The 15,058-nt window shown below is 36.3% G+C and overlaps 2 long non-coding RNA genes and 2 pseudogenes across 4 annotated transcripts; 3 read left to right on the top strand and 1 right to left on the bottom strand.

The window, feature by feature from the left end:
* The first annotated feature begins 128 nt into the window (after positions 1 to 128).
* On the top strand, positions 129 to 784 carry LOC137747779 (zinc transporter 1 pseudogene; annotated as a pseudogene).
* Positions 724 to 5,170, bottom strand: LOC137746710 (zinc transporter 1 pseudogene; annotated as a pseudogene). The gene is made up of 2 exons (XR_015957480.1): positions 4,670 to 5,170; positions 724 to 2,507 (listed from the first exon to the last, which is right to left on the bottom strand). The product of XR_015957480.1 is annotated as a zinc transporter 1 pseudogene (transcript).
* LOC148698739 (uncharacterized) lies at positions 3,232 to 5,019 on the top strand. Its single transcript, XR_015957481.1, has 2 exons — positions 3,232 to 3,295; positions 3,584 to 5,019. It is a non-coding gene; the product is annotated as an uncharacterized LOC148698739 (long non-coding RNA).
* A 2,094-nt stretch (positions 5,171 to 7,264) lies between the features above and the next one.
* On the top strand, positions 7,265 to 9,048 carry LOC137746711 (uncharacterized). Of its 2 annotated transcripts, none has more exons than XR_015957477.1 (3): positions 7,265 to 7,379; positions 7,704 to 7,836; positions 8,693 to 9,048. It is a non-coding gene; the product is annotated as an uncharacterized LOC137746711 (long non-coding RNA). The 2 variants fall into 2 exon arrangements; XR_015957476.1 differs by having other exon boundaries at positions 7,271 to 7,379; positions 7,672 to 7,836.
* Positions 9,049 to 15,058: the final 6,010 nt, after the last annotated feature.

Genomic DNA, 15,058 nt, shown 5'->3' with positions numbered 1-15,058 from the left:
CATGCTCTGCTTATCTGTTTTGTGCTTTTAAATTTTCGACCACCTTTTTTGTTATAAAGTAGCATTTCCAACCCTGAATTTCTAGTCTACTTTTTCTTAGCGTTTCATAGTATGTAATTTTTTCTGCGATGAGCAAACTTCAACATCAAAGTCCTTTTGCATTCTTTTGCCTCCTCTTCATACTCCCCACCTTAGTTTTCGGAGAGTGCACTTGTGAAAAAGGAGAAGGGGATGGGGACCGGAACAAAACCGAAGCTCTAAGGTACAAAATTGGGGCGATTGCATCCATCCTAGTCGCCGGTGCTCTCGGTGTTGGTATCCCAATTCTTGGGAAGACCATTCCTGCTTTACATCCCGATAGGAACATATTCTTCATCATCAAGGCCTTTGCAGCCAGGGTCATATTGGCCACTGGGTTCATCCATGTGCTCCCCAGATGATTTTGAGAGCTTGACGGATCCGGCTTTTAAGGAGAACCTGTGGGGAAATTTCCCTTCACTGGGTTTGTGGCCATGATGGCTGCCATTGGGACTTTGATGGTGGATTCTTATGCCACTTCTTATTACAGCAGGTCTCTCTTCAAGAACAATATTGATGGATACGAAGAGAAGACCCAAGAGCATGAGAGTCACGTGCATGTTCGTACTCATGCAACTCACAGCCATGCTCATGGCGCAGTTGACACTTTACCCTCAACAGAACTTCTTAGGCACATAGTGATTTCACAGGTAATTTTCTTTTTTATTTTTTTATTATTATTATTATTTTGTGTGATTAGTGGTGATTTTTTTAATTAGTTATTTAATTTTGATTTTTGTGGCAGGTTTTGGAATTTGGGGATTGTTGTGCATTCTGTGATTATAGGAAATTCACCACTAATCACAAAAAAAATAAAAAAATAAAAATTCAAAAAGAAAATTACCTGTGAAATCACTTTGTGCCTAAGAAGTTCTGTTGAGGGTAAAGTGTCAACTGCGCCATGAGCATGGCCGTGAGTTGCATGAGTATGAACATGCATGTGACCCTCATGCTCTTGGGTGTTCTCTTCGTCTCCATCAATATTGTTCTTGAAGTGAGACCTCCTGTAATAAGAAGTGGCATAAGAATCCACCATCAAAGTCCCAATGGCAGCCATCATGCATGCCCACAACCCCAGTGAAGGGAAATTTCCCCCACGGGTTCTCCTTACGAGCCGGGTCCGTCAAGCTCTCAAAAGCATCCGGGAGCACGTTGATGAACCCAGTGGCCAATATGACCCCGGCTGCAAAGGCCTTGATGATGAAGAATATGTTCCTATTGGGATGTAAAGCAAGAATGGTCTTACAAAGAATTGGGATACCAACACCGAGTGCACCGGCGACTAGGATGGATGCAATTGCCCCAATTTTGTACTTTAGAGCTTCGGTTTTGTTCCGGTCCCCATCCCCTTCTCCTTTTTCATAGGTGCACTCTCTGAAAACTAAGGTGGGGAGTATGAAGAGGAGGCAAAAGAATGCAAAACGACTATGCTGTTGAAGTTTGCTCATTGTAGAAAAAATTACGTACTACGAAATGCTAAGAAAAAGTAGACTAGAAATTCAAGGTTGGAAACGCTACTTTATAACAAAAAAAGTGGTCGAAAGTTTAAAAGCACAAAACAAATGAGTGGAGAATGAAGAGAAATTAAGAGAGGTATGAGAGTGAGAAACGTTTAAAGTTGGTAGCTCTTTATATAGGAGATTTTAAGGGTGTTTGTTGTGTAGTATCAGGATTAAGAAACATACTAATAACAAATTCTAATATTATATTATTTAATTCATAGTTATTAATATTTTACATTATTTAATAAATATTTAGTAATATTTTATTATTACTTCTGTCTATTTTTTCATTCTAGAAACCTCCTTCCATTCCCAATTGTGTTCCGTTCATCCCCTCTTTCTTCCTTAAAATATGAGGAATTGGATTGATGAGGAATTGAATTGAGGAGGAATCATAATTGAATTCTTGTTGAAACTGGGTGCTAATTAGCGTCATCAAAAATTGGGAAATACTAATGGAATCATAATCAAATAGTCTGGTTATGCAATGGAAGTTACAACTTGTCTAGACAATGTTACAAAATTGTATGAAAAAATACTTTTTTTTTTTTTTTTTTTTTTGATCTCTTCATACAAGATTTTTTTGATCCCTTCTTGCTTATTCTTTTCCTGAACTTTTGTGTTCTCAATCTCCAAATTTGCATCGAATTATTAATTCAAACAGTGGTTATTTCGGGTAACAGAACTTCTTTGCAACTCAATGCAAGATTGGTTATTTGCTATACAGTCAACTTCTAATCGGAACCGTTAATCTAGTCGATCCCTCTACCATGCATATATGCATCAATGTCAACATCCAATTTCTACTTTGAAATTATGATAGGTGGAAAATGCAAAGCAAGTTCCTTTTACTACGGAAAAATTGATCCCCTCATTTTCCCATGTGAAGGAAAAGTCAGCAGAAATCTTCAAGGAGCGATTGAAAATCTACGAAGGAAAATCCAACTAGTAAAAAACAGAAAAATAAATAAAATAAATAAAATATTTTAAATACTCTTAAAGAGGAAATGACATGGAGGATTGAGATGGTCATTTTTTGCTAAACTCATATTTCCACTTTCAAAACTCCAAAAGTACGATAATAAGTGCCGACTCATAATACACCTTTGCTTTTGAGAATCTCAGTTTTTTTAAGGGGGTCTGGAAGTGCTTTTATTGATCATGTGTTTGTTTTGTTGAAGGGTTCTGAGAAGTGCTTTTATTGGAGTGTATGTTTGTCTAGTTGAAGGGTTCTGAGAAGTGCTTATGGGTTGTCAGATCTTATGGTCCGTTTGGATGTGCTTTCTTCATGCAGACTATACATGCAATATATCTAGGGTGTCAAACTAAATATATACATGCAATATATCTTGTTGAAGGGTTCTGAGAAGTTTAATATTATTTTTTTAGTTTAATATTAAACTTACTACAATAGAAAATAATAACAACAAACAAACTCAAAGCTAATTGAAGAAAAATTAAACTTTCCCCAGCTCAAATGTGAGGTATCATACTCATGTTAGGATGTCAAACTCCATATATACTAAAACTGAGTTAAGCAGCTCCACTGCTACTAAGCACTGTGAATTGGCAAAAATACCCTTACCTTATTGTGCACTTCACTTCTTAGCCCACAGCCACCACCATTTCATCCAAATTCAACATGCGTGAATCTTCCCGCACCCCTGGACTCACCACCCTACTCCGTGAAGTTTCCAAAACCCGCTTAACTAAAGGTATGCGAATTTGGTTTTCTGATTATGTTGGAGTTGAATTAATAGGTTTGATTTCCAGACCACTGCTACCACCAAATCCCTCAGTTCTCTTTCAACTGCTTCTCAAAACTTTCATATCGGTATATCAACTCAACTCCTAATCTTTTTCAAACCCAAAGATTGATTATTTTCCTCTTTTTCTCCGTTTTTATCTTCCATTATAAGAAAAATAAAAAATAAAATCTTTGCTAAAAAAGTTTAAATTTTTCTCGGTTCCATGAGATTTTCTCCCTGGGTTTTGGTCCTCAGGTTACGAATTTAAAAGGTTTTGGTTTTGGAAGGAGATGGAGATCCGTGACGATGAGCAGAGTTCGTAGCTTTGTGAATGATCCCGGTGGAGCGTTTATTTTCAACTCCGATGATTTCTAGGGTTTTTGGTCCGTGAAGTTTTGTAGATTTGGTTTAGGATTCTGGGTAAGCAACTGTCACCTCTGTTCAACTTAAATTTAGTTTTCTTTTTTCTTTTTCTTTTTTTCCCTCAAGTTTGTTTCATGGAATGAATGTTTGATCCTTTGCTAAATAGTTGTTAAGAAAAGCTAGAACTTTAATAGTAACTGGAATAGTTTTGAATTTTGTTTATATTTTATTTTCAAGCCTTGAGAAGTAAAGACTGTTTCATAATTAAAAGTGTGAGTTGATGATTACATGAGCCCCTTATCATGAAGAATTTAAATAATGTGATGTCTCATGACATGATTATGTGCATGTTTATTAATTTAGTTGTGAACCAAATAATGCAATCATGTCTCATGATTATGTGAATATTTATAAAATTAATTGTGAACCAGAACCTGGATATAGGTTTCAAGTTTTTCTGTACTTCGGAATTTTTTTTTTCACAATTCAACCACAGAGAAGTATAAGAGGTCTAACAAAATAAATCAGAAGATACAATATCATACTTCTGGCTCTCCCCAAAGCAGAGCGCGGGCATTTTTGCTAGTTCAAAACTAATTGACTGAATAGTAAAAGAGAGTAAATTGGGATTGTATATGGTTTACTGGTTGCATAATGTGCTTGTAAGGAAGGGTGGTGTATAATGTGCACTCGAGTAGGAACGACAGAGAGATGGCAACAATCTTCTAGTTCAAATTCCCCTCCACCGATACGTTTGTATTAAAAATAAAATAAAATCTTTAAATCCCTAATCTGAATCCCCCAATTCCTAAATTAGGGACTTATACAAAATCAGAAATTCGACATCACTTGAATCTCTAAAATCCCCAACCAAACATAAATCAGAAACCCCTAAATCTTAAATCTTTAAATCAGAATCTAGAAACAAAGCCAGAAATTAATGAATTGCAAAAAAAGTAAAAATAAAGAAAGACTTACAGAGCCGGCACTATCCCCGAAGAGAAGTTTCTCGTTTCCGAAAACAGAGAATCATTTTTCAGTCGCCCGTTTCCGGAAACAGGTTATTGAATTGGCACCGACCGCAGCTTCTGAAAGGATTTGTCTGGCGAATGATCACTTCCGGTTCGGCAGGTGTTTGGCGGTGCCGAGATTAGAGTATGGTGGTGGACAGCCGCGACAGAGGACATCTGATGGGGTGAGACCTCACCGTCTCCGATATGCTCAAATGGAAAGTTCGGATCATGCGCTGGCAACGGGGGTAGACAATGAGAGAGAGAGAGAGAGAGAGAGAGAGACGCAAATGCTTGTCCCATTTCGTTTGTAGAATTGAATAACTTATTAAATTCAATATTAATTTTCAAATGAAAAAAGAGAGGTGATACTAATTTTCAAACTTTGTATAATTTAGGATAAAAAAACTTGTTTGGGAATCCTTTTAAAAAGACTTCGAGTGTTTTTCGGAATGCTTTTAAGACGACTTCGACCGTTTTTGACGAAAATGATTTTAGAATCACTAGTGAGTCTTTTCAATCATTTCAAAAATATTTTCAAACGAATTCTTAATTATATGGTATGAGTCTGCTGTTATTTGACACTAAACGCGAATTTAGAGGTTGAAATAGAAGGAAAATATACGAGGACAAATGAATAAACAGAAAGTGATAAATTACAGTTTACACTCTAAAGGTTGGATGCAATTACAACTTCATACACCATCTTTAAAACATTTCAATTTTATATATGTACTTGTTATTTCATTTCAATATCATACATTGTTACATTTTATGTCAACTTGACTGTTAAATGATTGCCGATGTGAGTCTAAATTTATGTCATACGAATAAAAAGTAGTAAACAGTATATGGTATCATGTAAAATTTAGTACAAAACTTCGACAAAAATCTAATTAAAAAGTAGTAAACAATTTATGTCACATTCCTCCTCATGCTCAATTCAATTCATCCAATTCTGATTACGAAATAGTAAAACAAGCCATAAGTGATCTTATCTTAAAAACCAGTTTCATAATCATTTTTATGCAAACTTGAGCAAAAATCAAGGGAATTGAGGAATGATAGTCACATAGATATAGAAGAAATGTAACAAGAATTCGGCTAGAGAAGGACACAACTAAAGGCATACACACCAAGCTTGATTCAAACCACGTGAGAAACAACTTAATGGAAGTAGAAGATTTTGATTCAGAAATAGTAAAACTGGCAATGGCATTGATAGTAGTAGAAGAACCACTACCAACATCAGAATCCAACTTTTATCTACAATTTGAAAGGACTTGCAACTCCGATAAAAGCACTTAAAAACAGAGAATGATAAAGAAGTGAGCTGATTAACTAGAATACATGATAGGTATGCCAGCACTAAGTTCCAAGTAAAAAGACCATCACCGAGAAACTTCATTCAAACGCCCACTGGTTCTCACGATGAACTTCCTCCTCTTCCTCCTGGGTGAAGTCGTTCTTGATGTTGAAGGTCTGTCTGCAACTGTCTGGCATGTCATGGCCTTCTTCATGCAGACTATACATGCAATATTATACCGGACGGTAAGAATCTTGATCAACTCAGCAACTGATTAATTAATTAGATTTATCCTCGTATTCTATTACTATTTTTTACACCATTTCATTTTAATTTAATCTAAATTACGTGTTCCGAATTAGGGTATAGAGGAGAACACATCTGCTTAGTCAATTTTAATTGTGTCTATGCCTGTCATCGTTAACGTTGAAAAAACATAAATTTTATCGGATATAACAATATCAAATTTAGAGAGATCAAAGATAGCAAATACATAATTGATGACCCCCTTTTATTGTATTTAGTTTGAGATTCATGGTCATCTCAGTTTCTCCTTTACATCGTCATATCTTTTGTAGAACCCTTCATCCCTCTCTTTACATCGCAATGTTTCTGACTCAGGATTACAACTCTTTCATGTTTTATTTTTTACTCTGTTTGATTAAACCCGAGTTGTTTGTTTTGATTCAATAATAATATATACTATGTTCATGGTGTCCCATTGACACAGGTAACTACCAGCTGCCACTTTTATATGAATCTCAATTTCTGTTAACAATACAATAATATTGATGTATCATAAAGCTGGGGTTTAAAACTAATCGAACCGACATTAGATATATCTACAAAACAAAGATAAAAAGTAGAGAACCGAAATCAATCATGTAGATGCACCAATTTCCCTCCATCCTAACAACTAACTATATAACCTACTAACACTATCGCTATACTAAAAAAAAAAAATATTAAACTTGCTACAATAGAAAATAATAATAACAAACAAACTTAAAGCTAATTGAAGAAAAGTTAAAACTTTCTCCAGCCCAAATGTGGGGTATCATACTCATGTAACCCACATTTGAGCTCTATTGTATGTACTAAAACTGAGTTACGCAGCTTTACCGCTCCTGAGCACTGCGAATTGGCAAAAATACCCTTACTTTACTGTGCACTTCACTTCTTATTTTCCTCACTTGCACAGTTAAATAACGAAGAAGGCCATGGATACGTGTTGCTTCTCTAGGTCTGTGAGCTTTTCCTTCACCCAGAACCGCCACTACCATTTCATCCAAATTCAACATGCGTGAATCTTCCCGCACCCCTGGACTCACCACCCTACTCCGCGAAGCTTCCAAAACCCGCTTAACTAAAGGTATGCGAATTTGGTTTTCTGATTATGTTGGAGTTGAATTAATATGTTTGATTTCCAAACCACTGCTACCACCAAATCCCTCAGTTCTCTTTCAACTGCTTCTCAAAACTTTCATATCGGTATATCAACTCAACTCCTAATCTTTTTCAAACCCAAAGATTGATTATGTTCCTCTTTTTCTCTGTTTTTATCTTCCATTAAAAAAAAAAAAAAAAAAAAAAGAATCTTTGCTAAAAAAAGTTAAGATTTTTCTCGGTTCCCTGAGATTTTCTCTCTGGGTTTCGGTCCTCAGGTTACGAATTTAAAAGGTTTTGGTTTTGGAAGGAGAAGGAGATCCGTGACGATGAGCAGAGTTCGTAGCTTTGTGAATGATCTCAGTGGAGCGTTTATTTTCAACTCCGATGATTTCTAGGGTTTTTGGTGCGTGAAGTTTTGGAGATTTGGTTTAGGCTTCTGGGTAAGCAACTGTCACCTCTATTCAACATGAACTTAGTTTTCTTTTTTCTTTTTCTTTTTTTTTCCCTCAAGTTTGTTTTCATGGAATGAATGTTTGATCCTTTGCTAAATAGCTGTTAAGAAAAGTTAGAACTTTAATAGTAACTTTAATAGTTTTGAATTTTTTTTATATTTTATTTTCAACGCTTGAGAAGTAAAGACTGTTTCATAATTAAAAGTGTGAGTTGACGATTACATGAGCCCCTTATCATGAAGAATTTAAATAATGTGATGTCTCATGATTATGTGAATGTTTATTAATGTAGTTGTGAACCAAATAATGCAATCATGTCTCATGATTATGCGAATATTTATAAATTTAATTGTGAACCGGAACCTGGATATCGGTTTCAAGTTTTTCTGTACTTTGGAATTTTTTATTTTTTTCACAATTCAACCACAGAGAAGTATAAGAGGTCTACTCCTAGCACAACCACTAAACACTATATTTCAGTGACATTTATCCTATTTTTTATTTCACATATGTATTGTTGAGGGCAATTAGATGATATTATGCGCCTGTTGGAAATTATATTATGATAATGTTGAATTGAGTAGTCCTGAATTCAGTTTTTGTGCAAATTATGTATTTATTGTAATTGATGTTTGCATCTATTTCATTGTCGTATTAATCCTAAAATGCATTTTGTAGGGAACCAAAAAGAGGAATATAATGTGTAAATATGCTTGGTTATTCAAATACAATTTTTTTACTTGATTGCCCGAACATGACTTACAATTACAATTAACCAAATGTTGATTGGGCAGTCTATCCAGGTTCAGTTAGAATTAACTCCATAACTTTGCTGAACTTGCAGGAAATGGAATTCATATACGACATGCGAGAGTAGATAGAGAAATTCTACCGTGAGCTGTCAAATCTACGAAAAGTAATTAAGAGTTGTGTAGACATGCAAATGGTAATGCAGCATTCCATGAAGCAGGAAGTTCATTCATGTTCGAACTCTCATTCATGTTTTATGGTTCTTCATCAGATGTTTTTGTGTCAATTCTAGAGTCTAGACTCTACACACGATGGCACCTCAATACAGTAGGCTTGGGTATTAAATATAATTGTGAGAAAACGTCATATTGGAAGAGTTCATTGTGATTATAACTTCTTTCGTTTAATATAAAGTTATAAATCTATAGCCTTCAAATTTTGAAATAAGTGGAAAATTTAAGGGTGGCAGTAGACTATTCAATACATACGGTACATATTATAGAATCCGGATCCTCACGGATCCTTTTTGTAAGGATCCCGAGGATCCGTGAATCATATCCATTCATCATACATCGTACAGTCAGCAATCATTTTAAATATTTTATTTAAAATTAAATACAAACAGTACCTAACTTGACCGCACGATATATGATGAACGGGCACGATTTACGGATTCTCAAGATCCTCACCAAAAGGATCCAGAGAGGATCCTGTTGGCATATTATATGCATTGTTTATATTGTTGAATCAACATTACTGCAAAAGTGAAACCATAGTATGGTCGCATCTTTCTAACTTATGTCATTTTTCTGTAGCTTTCTTGCCTTGGGATTTAGGACTTGACATCCGTGAAGCTCATGTCTTCTCGACGATCGATGGCTACTGTTTGGATGTATTTGTGGTGGATGGATGACCTGTTGAGGTAGTTTTCTTTTTACGATATAACATATTTATTGTCATTCACTATGTCTTTTCTACTGTCAAAGTTTTGTATCTTGAAATTTTGCGTGTTATTATATTATCAAATGAGTAATGTCCTATACAAGAAACGTTGGATGACCCTTCTTAAAATCACTATTCTAAAAATCCCCGCCTAACGCTACCTAGGCCTCGTCTAGACGTCAGGCGGTTGGCTACCGCCCCGATTAATGCCTAGACGTTTGAAAATTAAGAAAGAGCGCCTAGACCTATTCAAACGCCCGCCTAGACTGCCTAGACACCGTCTAGCCCACCCAGACCCGACTAGACTTCTGCCTAGGTTGTGACTCACTTAGACAGAAGATAGATAACTTTCATTTTGCATTTTATTTTTTCAATAAATTGGAAGGGGCTTGTTGAATACTTAAAAAAACACACATTATATACTTGTTCCCCATGTTTTCGTTATGTTCCAATAGCTCATAATATATATATCATTCCATTTTGTAGTTTGTGATGAAATCATATATATTTTAAGTATAAACAAACACTTATTTACATGAAATATAAAAGATTTAATTAAATCCGACTGGGTGCCCGCCTAGACCCCGCCTAGCCGCCTAGGCACTAGGCCCTAACCCACCGCCCGACTAGCGTCTTTTAGAACCTTGCTGAAAATATATGCTGCTACTATATGCTTATTTTTGTTGGCTGTCGATTTTGCTTTACTGCAAGTTGTTTATGTGCTTTCTTTTTGTGTGCATGGATGAACGCGTTTTAGTCAGTGTTTATCTCTGATCTATAATAAAGATTGCTGCTGTGATTACATGAGTTTTATGCTCATTTTTAACAATTAGGCATCAAAGTTAATCTCTTACTTGGTGTTTACATTTTTTGCACATCATGCCAAAAGGAAATAGGAATAACAAAATAAATCAGAAGATACAATATCATACTTCTGGCACTCCCCACGGCACAGCGCAGGCTTTTTTGCCAGTTCAAAACTAATTGACTGAATAGTAAAAGAGAGAAAATTGGGATTGTATATGGTTTACTGGTTGCATAATGTTCTTGTAAGGAAGGGTGGTGTATAATGTGCACTCGAGTAGGAACGGCAGTGAGATGGCAACAATGTTCTTAGATCCTACATTTTACATGTTTTTCAAACGTTGTGGAACAAATGGGCTTTTTGCTGTTTGGTTTTGAATATTTATTATTGGTTTGTTGCAGTGAGTTCTCCATGCATTTCAATGCTTCTCGTATTAAAGTTCTTCAGGCTCATGATGTTGTGGTTAACTCCATGAAGGAGGTAGCATCCAAGAAGCTTCTGAATGTAAGCCAAGTAAAATGATAATTAGTTGTCCTATGAGAAAAGCAAAATGATAATTAGGTGCAATTTGTGATTAAAAAGTAGTATTAAGGACAAAGAATTGCGTGCCTCAACATGTGATACTCGTCTATTTCCTATCAAGTCAACAATTTGATGCAGATGCAAGGCTTTGGATGCAGGTCTATTTCCTATCAAGGTAATCTACATAGTGAGTGGAGAGCTGCTATGGCAGAAGAGCTTCAAGCTCTTCATGAAAACAACACCTGGACTATAGTGAAACTTCCCAAAGGGAAGAAGGTTGTGGGAAGTCGTTGGGTATACAAGACCAAGTTCCATTCAGATGGCACGATTGAAATGAACAAGGCTCGTTTAGTTGCTCGAGGATTTACACAAACCTATGGAGTGGATTACAAGGAGACATTTGCTCCCGTGGCAAAGATGAACACTGTGAGGATGTTGTTATCTGTTGCTATTAACAATGCATGGCCTCTTTTTCAAGTGGATGTTAAAAATGCTTTTCTGCATGGTGAACTTGAAGAAGAAGTTTTCATGAAACTGCCCCCAGGTCATCCTCAATCAAACAATCCAGAAATAGTGTGCAAACTTCATAAATCCATTTATGGTCTCAAGCAAAGTCCACGTGCATGGTATGCCAAGCTCAGTCATGTTCTAGAAAGTGTTGGTTTCTGTTGAAGCAATGCGGATTCGTCCTTATTTGTGCGTTCAAACACATCGGGTAAACTTATGGTGCTTATTTACGTTGATGATCTCATTGTGACAGGTGATAATATGTCAGAGATTAGTGCTCTTAAACAATATCTCAATCACAAGTTTGCTATCAAAGATCTCGGCATTCTTAAATATTTTCTAGGGATCGAGATGGCATATTCTCACAAGGGTTGTTTTCTAAATCAGCGCAAGTATGTTATTGATCTTCTTCGTGAGGCCAATATGACAGATTGTAAACCTACTCGCACACCTTTGAATAGTAACTTGAAGCTGCAAGTTCATGGTGATCTCATTCCCAATATAGAGTATTATCAGAGATTGGTTGACAAACTCATTTTATCTAACTATCACTCGCCCTGATATATCATATGTCGTGAGCCTTGTTAGCCAGGTTATGCATGCTCCAAGCATGGATCACATGAAGATTGTTCATCATGTGCTTCGATATCTGAAGGGCTCTATTGGTCGAGGGATTCTCATGCGCAACAATAATCATACTCATATCTCAGGATATACAAATGCATATTGGGCGGGGAACACTCTCGATGGCAAATCTATCACTAGTTTCTGCACCTTCGTAGGAGGTAACTTAGTCACCTGGAAGAGCAAGAAACAAAGCGTGGTTGCACGCTCTAGTGCAGAAGCAGAATACCGTGCTATGGCTTCGACTACTTGTGAACTTATTTGGCTCAAAAATCTGTTATTGGACTTAGGGTTTCCCCATCAGCAACCTATGTCTCTCTACTGTGATAATCAAGCTGCGATGCACATAGCATCAAATCCTGTCTTCCATGAGCGAACCAAACACATTGAAGTTGACTGCCACTATGTTCGAAATCAAGTGCAGTCCAAGGTGATTGATACACACTTCATTCGTAGTCATGATCAACTTGCAAATATCTTCACAAAAAGATTACCGTTTGCTACTTTCCATCACCTCCTGTCCAAGCTTGGATCAATCGACCCGTTTGATCCAGCTTGAGGGGGAGTATTGGAAGAAGATCGGGAAGAAGATCTACTTTATGTCAGTTACTCTAACTGGCATGGGGTGCTATCATTTACCCTAGCCGGTAGGTAGCATGGGTGTGTGCATGGGGTGTTGTCTAACAACTTGAAGTATGGCTGTCATTCTCACTAATTCAAGGGATTTGCTGATCTTGCTTTAGTTGTTATGTGATTAGGCGTAAATCAAGGAAGGAAGATTGGTTCTTGTTCCTTGTTTTTCTCTTCTTCCCACGCTCATATATATGAGCTATCTTTGTACTTTGTTTCATATAATAGAAAATACACCTTCAAAACTAAATAATCCACCACTTCTTTTCCAATTTATACTTCGAAATTGTGATACGTGGAAAATGCAAAGCAAGTTTATTGCACTGTGGAAAAAATTGATCCCCATATTTTCCAAAGTGAAGGAAAAGTCAACAGAAATCTTCAACGAGCGATTGAAAATCTACGAAGAAAAATCCAACTAGTAAAAAACAGAAAAATAAATAAAATATTTTAAATACTCTTAAAGAAGAAATGACATGGAGGATTGGGATCAAGGCTCTAAAAAACGTTAGGCACTAGTCGGGCGGAGGGCAAGGGACTAGCACCTAGCACCTAGGAGGCTAGGCGGGCACCTAGGCAGCCTAGATGGATTTAGGTAATTTTCTTGTATATCTTGAAAATAAGTGCATATTAACACTTACAAAAAATTATACTTGTATGAAATTCATGGATAAGATAATAAAAGAATGATAAAATACCAAAAAAAAAAGTATCTAACAAATCCAAAATTTAAAAACACATTAAGCATATATGTCATATAACTTAAGACATTTTAAATGATTATATCTATTTTTTTTTAAATAAAAGTAATAATCCCACGTATTGGGTTGGATGGTTCATAATAAAGAGAAAATTCTGATGTCAATATGGGTGGTTCATAATAATATTTTTTAGAGATCATATTAATTTATATTGAATTTAAAGAGAAATAAAGGTGTCAAATATGTGGATGTGAAAAGGGCACACTAGGACGCATAAAGATGGGAACTCTGCACCAAAACTTAATGACAATGACATCTTCAACCTGACACCACATGCTTGGACAAGGATTGTCTGCCCTCCCACTTCTGGTGCCCTCCCGTGCCCTCCTGTTTTGTGTGGTCACGGTTAAGCCACATCAACATTTTATATTGTTTTTTTTATAGAGATAATAAGACAGAAATGAATAGTAATATAAAATGTTGACGTGACTTAACCGTGACCACACAAACAGGAGGGTACGGGAGGGCAGACAATCCTTGTCCCATTTTTTAGGGGAAAAATCAATATGCTAGAACTGAGTCACTGACAGCCTATGGCTTTATACAAAAAGCAAGCAATTTGATGCTAGGTGTCCAAAGTTGATTGGAGAGAAACTAAGAAAAAAAAAATTAAATAAGAAAATTAGCTTGGTCACGTGGTGTGAAAGGAAGAGAGAGAATGTCATCGTCTTCCTCTTTTCATCTTCGCCAAACCAAGAACCATAAGAAACCCAGAAAGGCAAAAAAAAAAAAAAAAAAAAAAAAATGCAGCTGATCTACATTCTTGAAAACATAATAAAACTGAAATTCCTGGACTGCCTAGGCCACTCAGTCGCCCGCCTAGGCTGCCCAAGGGCAGCCTAGGCCATCTCGACGGCTGCCTAATCTCTATCCCGATTTTGCATTAATCCCCTCAGTCGGCCACCGCCCAGCGCCTAGGTCGATTTTTAGAACACTGATTGAGATGGTCATTTTTTGCTAAACTTATATTTCGACTTTCAAAACTCTAAAAGTACGATAATAAGTGTCGACTCATAAAACACCTTTGCTTTTGAGAATCTCAGTTTTTTTAAGGGGTCTGAGAAGTGCTTTTATTGATCATGTGTTTGTTTTGTTGAAGGGTTCTAAGAAGTGCTTTTATTGGAGTGTATGCTTGTTTTGTTGAAGGGTTCTAAAAAAGTAGTTTTCATACAATTCTGTAACATTATCTAAACAAGTTGTAACTTCCATTGCATAACCAGGCTATTTGTTTTGAGAATTCAATACACAGTTACATTGTTATATTCATCAGTTCTTTTGTTATATTCATGAGTTCTTTTCTAACCTTGGTCTATATTTTTTATTCAGTCTCACTCATTCCATAATATTAGTTTTGTTAATATCTTAATGGAAAAGGAATTAAAATGGAACTTTTTTTTTTTTTTTTTGGGTAAAAAAAATGGGAACTATTTTCATTATCTTGTTTCTTAGTCCGACATTGCACCAAACGCTTCACCAAATCAGTCCAGCTTAGTTTAGTCTAAGTCAGTTCAACTTAGTCCTGAAGCTAGTCCAGTCCGAGATAATCCGGTACAACAAACGCACCCTAATGGGACTCGCCCAGAATAAATTGGACTAAACACTTGGCTAAAGGGGGTTAGCGAAACCTCCCGAAATCGGGCGGACTGCTAAGACCTTAGCTTCCCCCTCC

The sequence above is a fragment of the Pyrus communis genome, chromosome 2, assembly GCF_041283825.1.
Source record: "Pyrus communis isolate YQ-2024b chromosome 2, ASM4128382v1, whole genome shotgun sequence".
Lineage (NCBI taxonomy): Eukaryota > Viridiplantae > Streptophyta > Magnoliopsida > Rosales > Rosaceae > Pyrus > Pyrus communis.
This window is presented reverse-complemented; position numbering and strand designations above follow the sequence as displayed.